Source organism: Neovison vison, chromosome 6 (genome assembly GCF_020171115.1).
Source record: "Neovison vison isolate M4711 chromosome 6, ASM_NN_V1, whole genome shotgun sequence".
Lineage (NCBI taxonomy): Eukaryota > Metazoa > Chordata > Mammalia > Carnivora > Mustelidae > Neogale > Neogale vison.
The window spans coordinates 27601524-27607878 of NC_058096.1; the positions used below are offsets into that span (position 1 = coordinate 27601524).

General features: G+C 41.4%; 1 pseudogene; it reads right to left on the bottom strand.

The window, feature by feature from the left end:
- Window positions 1-554: 554 nt before the first annotated feature.
- LOC122910019 lies at window positions 555-5832 on the bottom strand (annotated as a pseudogene).
- Window positions 5833-6355: the final 523 nt, after the last annotated feature.

Below are 6355 nucleotides of genomic sequence, written 5' to 3' on the forward strand. Positions count from 1 at the left end.
GCACTGCGTTTTAGAGGCAAGTGGTATTTAAATGCCTAACGTTGTTTCACCTAAGCTAGTTCTGTTAAATTATATGCTTCTATTTGCAAGTCTTGGCGGCAAGCGTTAAATGATTGTTGACATCATTGACATCCCATCAGAAAAGAGAATGTATTTTTAATCCAATTTTTCAGAAAGAAAAATGAGTAAATACACTAGACAGTTTTTAATGTCTCTTTTAACCCTTAGATTCTTTCAATTATTTCTATTGATCTATTTTCAAGCTCACTCATTTTTTCCTTGGTCATGTCACGTCTACCAATGAGCGCATAGCAGACATACTTCAATTATTTTATAATGTTTTTGATATCTTGCATTTCTTTCTTTATTCGTTCTTAGATTTGCCCTCTCTCTGCTTATATTACCTCTACCTTCTTGCATATGGTCCACTTTTTCCATTAGGTCTGCTATAATATTAATTAGTTATTTTATTTTATTAAAGAATTTTTTAAAGAAACTTTATTTTCTGTCAACCTTATTTCCATTTTCCGCTTGAGAGTCTGTGGATGAACAACTTAAGACCCCTCAGTGGTTGTTCTTACCCATTGAGTGGCCAGAGCAGGGGAGCTGCAGACCAGTTCTCAGTGGCAGGCTGAGAGCTTCAGTCTTCAGTGGATAACTGCTGGGTAGGCACAGAGGACACCTGCAGGTGGTCAGACCAGCCTGTGACCTTGGGTTGAGGAGCAGTGAACTTAGGAGCTGGAGCAGTCCATTCACCCTGAAATTCCTTCTTAGTCACATAGCCTTCTCAGCAGTGATCTGCTCTTCCTTTTTTTTTTTTTTAAATAAGATTTATTTATTTATTTATTTGAGAGAGAGAGAGAGAGAGAGAGCACATGAGTGGGGGGAGGGATAGAGGGAGAAATCTTCAAGCTGACTCCCTGCTGAGCAGAGGCCCTCACAGGGGCTCAATCTCATGACCCATGAGATCATGACCTGAGCCAAAACCAAGAGTCTGACATTTGACCCACAGCCACCCAGGTGTCCTTTTGCTTTTCCTTTACAATCTCTTTTCAGGATTGTAAAAGGAGAAATTAGACATCACCCTTTATGGAGGTTCACGGATGGTGCTGTGTATGTGCAGAACTTCTTTGGCCAGTTGCCACCGCGTCAGACCCACTGAGTGAGCTCCCTTGTTACCCAGGAAGGCACTGTCACTGTGCAGAGGAGAGTCTGTGATACACCAAACGGTGGTCAGCAGGTTAACATAAGACATTTCTGTGAGAGGCTGATCATCAGCCCTGGGGTCAGTTATTACCAGAAGTTTCAGTTCCCAGAAGACTGCCTGGATCTGGTTCTAGGTTCCAGAAGGATGTGGCCAGTGATAGGATTGGCTCCAATGGCAGTACAGCCTTCTGGCCCATATTCTCAGGCCATAGGACACTGCCGTCAGCTGGGTTTTCAATGGCAACAGTGGCATGAACCATCAGCAGAAGTTTCTCTCAGGTTCTCTCCAGATGATACAGATGCCATCAGCTTTCCTTTTGTGGATGTACTGTTTCATTTGGAACTCAAAGTCAGTGCCACCTGAATGGGTTCCTGCTGTAAGGAACTTGAGGACATCCTCCCCCTTCATTTGCAGGACATCAAGGCTCCAGACACTATGAGTTTCCCTTTAAGTTACAATGGGAACCAGACAATGCTCTTTGGGCCTATCTGGACAGCAGAAAGGCTAATCATAATTATCTTAAATTCTCTGCATGATAATCCCTATGGCTGGGTCATATCTGAAGCTGGTTCTAACATTTGCTTTGTCATTTTGAAGATTAATTGATTGATTGGAGGGTGTGACTGGCAGGGGAAGGGCAGAGGAAGAGGGAGAAGGAGAGAATAAGACTCCTCGCTGAGCACAAAGCCCAACTCAGGATTCAAGGCTCCAGCTCAGTACCCTGAGATCACGACCTAAGCCAAAATCAAGAGTCAGATGCTTACCTGACGGAGCCACCCAGGTACACCTGTCATTTTAGACTGTGTTTTTTCTTGCCTTGTAGGCCTTGTAATTTTTTTGTTGAAAGGTGAAAATGATATGCATGAATAATTAAAACTGAGGTAAATAAGCCATTAGTGTGAGGCTTTATGTTAATTTTTGCTGTTGTTATAGATGCCAGAAGCTTCAAATTCCTCTAGGGTCTGTGTTTTATTTTCCCACTTGGCACTGGGCTTCCCTAAGAATACCACCTCAGAAAAAGCCTGTTCCTTGCAGAACTTACAGCTGTCATGCCCTGTTAGAATGGAACCCTGCTGGTGTGGTGGTGTGATCCCCATCAAGGGGGAATTCAAATTTAAATTTCAGCATTTTAGTTGGCCTTTGTCCTTGGACTGTGACCTCCACAAGTTTTTCTCTAGTGGTAGATCTTCTCCTACCTACCACCCTGGACTCCCTTCCATGGCTAAAGATATATGTATCTCTTTCCTTGAAGTCCTGACCCCTGTTAACTATGTTTGGTGTGGGGGGGGGGGAGTTCTGTTTTGTTTTTGCCTTTTGAGGTGAAACAGGAAGGCTGGAGGTGGGTGGAGGGGAGGGAATTCCCTTCTGCCGGCTGGGATAAGGCTCTGAAGAAGTCTTTTCCCTCTCTCTCTCTCCATTTCCCTCTCCTTCTCCTTTCCCTTCTTCTTCCTTTTCTTCTTCCTCTTCTTCTTCTTCTTTAAGGTTTATTTATTTATTTTGAGAGAGAGAAAAAGAGAGAGACAGAGAATGCAGAGTGGGGAGGGTCAGAAGGAGAGGGAGAGAGAGAATCTCAAGCAGGCTCCCTGCTGAGGGCAGAGCCTGACATGGGATTCAATCCCACCACCCTGAGGTCATGACCTGACTTGAAATCAAGAGTCTGACACTTAACCAAATGAGCCACCCAAGTTCCCCAGATCTTCACTTTCTTTTGAAGGCTCCTGTGTCATATAAAACTTATAGTAAACAAATTTATATGATTTTCTCTTGTTAACCTGACTTTTGTTATGAGATTCAGCCAAGAACCTAGAAGGGTAGAAGGAAAAAAGTATTTTTTCCCCCTGACGTTACAAACAAAGTTTTATTTTCGTCTTTTTTTTTTTTTCCCATGTTAGGTGGTCACTGACAGATATTTTAACAAATCAGCAATATTGTCCAAGTTTAAATAATCATTATTTTGGCATATTATAGGAAACATTTTCTCATTGGAATGGTTCTATGACAAGATGATATCTTGTGTCATATGCCAGGACAGTTGTAGATCAGAGATGGGATACTTTGATTAAGACTGTGGTTTTAATCAGTTAGTCCTGAGAAACAGCATCCTTCTATGACTCACCTTCAAGGTTTCTGGTTTCTTGAGTTGCTCTATAAGGACAGATTTAAAGAGAAATAAATTTAAATGGTGTTGTATTCTTAGTTGAAGTAAACAACACCCCGAAATTCTGTAGGACAATGAAGAAAGAAAATTTTGGAGCTTAGAACTTTTGGATACAGCTCATGAAGAATGAAAATGAATTGCGACTTCTCACTTTTTTCCAGTGAAAGTAAATTCTACAAAAATTCCCCAAATTATTTTCTCTGTCTGAGAATCCTCTAGACAGGTATGTGACTTGCCTAAGAGGAGAGTTTGTGGGGTATCTGTGAGTCAGTTCAGTCTCTCCCTCTCCCGGAGCTATTATGCATAGTCTCTTCTCTATAAAAGCCTTCAACACCTCATCCCTCTTCCTCATTCTTAACTGATGGTCTTTTTTCTTATCCATCTGCTAGCCTGCATCTGTAATCATATATCTTTTATTCCCCCCGTGGTTGAATATGATGGGTAGTGCTTTGCCTTAACGTCAACTCCTCCTCTGGTGTACTGACTCTCATCACCGCTCCCCTGCTTAAAGACGTCATGCCTGCAATTGTCCCCTCCCTCTTCCATCAACAACAACAAAAGGACAGTAAACTCCCCTTGATTTCACATCTTCAGATCCATTTTCCATTTCCCTGCTTCCCTTTGCCGTGTAACCTCTTAAATACAATTGCCTGTACACGTTCTCTATGCTTCCTGTTTTCCCACACTCCCTTGAATCTACTCCAAATCTGCTTCTGTCTCTTTCCATCCGCAAGAACTGTTTGTTCAAAGTCAGCAGTGACCTCCATGCAGCCAAATCCAAGTCAATTCTCAGTCCTCTTGTTGCCTTACCTAAAAGCACCTTTTGGCTTACACAAATGATTTTGGAGCTTTTGACACAAATGATTATCCTTTCCTCCTTGAAACACTTCCTTTACTCCTTGCCAAGGACTCTTCTTGGAGATAGATTGACATCTCTCTCATTGGCCACTCCTTACCAGGCAACTTCGTAAGATCTGGTTCTGTCTTGAAAATCTCTAAGTTGGTCTTTCCCAAATAATTTTTTTTTTCTGTCTCTATACATTCACTTTCTAGGTAATGCCATTTAGTTCCATGACTTTCATGCCATCTGGGAAACAATTTTAAAATTAATGTCTACCTACTCAACAATTCCATGTAGATATCTACAAGTAACTTACACATAGATTGGCTAAAACTAAACTCCTGATTGGATCTGTTCTTCCCTAAGCCTCCATTGTGTATGTATTTGGGTATTATTATTTCCCAGCTGCTAAATGCCCAAAAACAGAAAGGTGATTTTAAAACCACTTAAAATAGTTAAATTTTGTTTTTTAAAATATGGTATGATTGGGGTGCCTGGGTGGCTCAGTGGGTTAAGCCTCTGCCTTCAGCTCAGGTCATGATCTCAGGGTCCTGGGATCGAGCCCCACAACAGACTCGCTGCTCAGTAGGGAGCCTGCTTCCTCCTCTCTCTCTCTTTCTCTGTCTGCCTCTCTGCCTACTTGTGATCTCTGTCAAATAAATAAATAAAATCTTAAAAAAAATAAAATATGGTATGATATCATTTCTCCAGTGTGAATTATGCCTCTCTAATTAAAAATCTCTTGAGGCACCTGGGTGGCTCAGTGGGTTAAAGCCTCTGCCTTCAGCTCAGGTCATGATCCCAGGGTCCTGGGATTGAGCCCCACATTGGGCTCTCTGCTCAGCAGGGAGCCTGCTTCCCCTCCCTCTCTCTCTGCCTACTTGTGATCTCTCTCTCTCTCTCTCTTTCATATAAATAAATAAAATCTTAAAAAAAAAAACTCTCTTATTTTAAGGGGATGAAAACTAACATACTTATGGGGATTTTTTTTCTTTCTTTTTATCTTTTTAAACCAAGAAATACTGATTCTATTGCCATTTAAGAGACAGTTTGGGCTGTGTGCAGCAGGCGGTCTGAGAAGAGAGCTTTCTAGAGACCTGAACAATGTACTGTGACATGGGGAGTTGGGGGGTTTGTCTCCAGGAATGTGATATGGACTGGGGGCTCCAGCATCAGTCAGGACTTTGGTTCTAGAATTCAGTGTAGTGCAAGCAACTGGACCCAGTGGAGTTGACTGCAGCTTTGTAGTAACAACACTGAAGATGAATGATGCATTTAGAGCAGTAGGAAAAAACCAATTTCTGTAGACAAAGCCCTTAATGATGATGATGCTCTTAAAGATGTTAACTCTCCTCAAAGAATATAATCAAAATGAGGAAAAGTTCATGATGGTTCTAAGAACAAATCCCAAAACACTGATATAATACCTGCTTCAGCTACAACCCAGTGACCAAATCCTATGACCACTGTTCCAGTTGGTTCATCCACACTAGTGACTCTGGCTCGAGTCCAACTGCTGTCTCTGCTCGGATTCCCACTTCTGATCTGTACCCACTGCTCTAACATCACGGACAGGATATTCTGAACCTGCACCTCCTTGTGCAACTGAACAAGAGAAACCTGCATTGAAGCCAGTGCAGACTCCAGTGACCACCACTAGCCCAACAACAAACAAATGGTACATTAGGAAACTCTCAGTAAAAACCTTTTGAAGATGCAATAAGAGCATTTGCAACAGGTTAGCCTTGTGAATATAGGCCAATGAAATCATGCCAATGAGCTGATTTATACAACCCAGAGAGAGCTGTAAAGTACTTTTTTACTTTGTCAAATATTTTTAAAAAAATACTAATAGGCTTTAGTTTCAGGTGTACAGAGAAATTGAGCAGACATTGAGAGAGTTCCCTATATTTCTCCTCCCCCCATTCATGGTTTCCATCAACTTCTTGCATTGGTATGGTACATTTATTATAATTTATGAATCGACAGTCTTTATTATTAACTAAACTCTTTTGTTTACATTAGGGCTCCTTCTCCATGTTATACTGTTCTATAAGTTTTGACAAATGTATGAGGTCACATATTCAGTGTCACACAGATTAGTTTCCCTGCCTGAAAAATTCTCTGTTTTCTACCTATTCATCTCTCC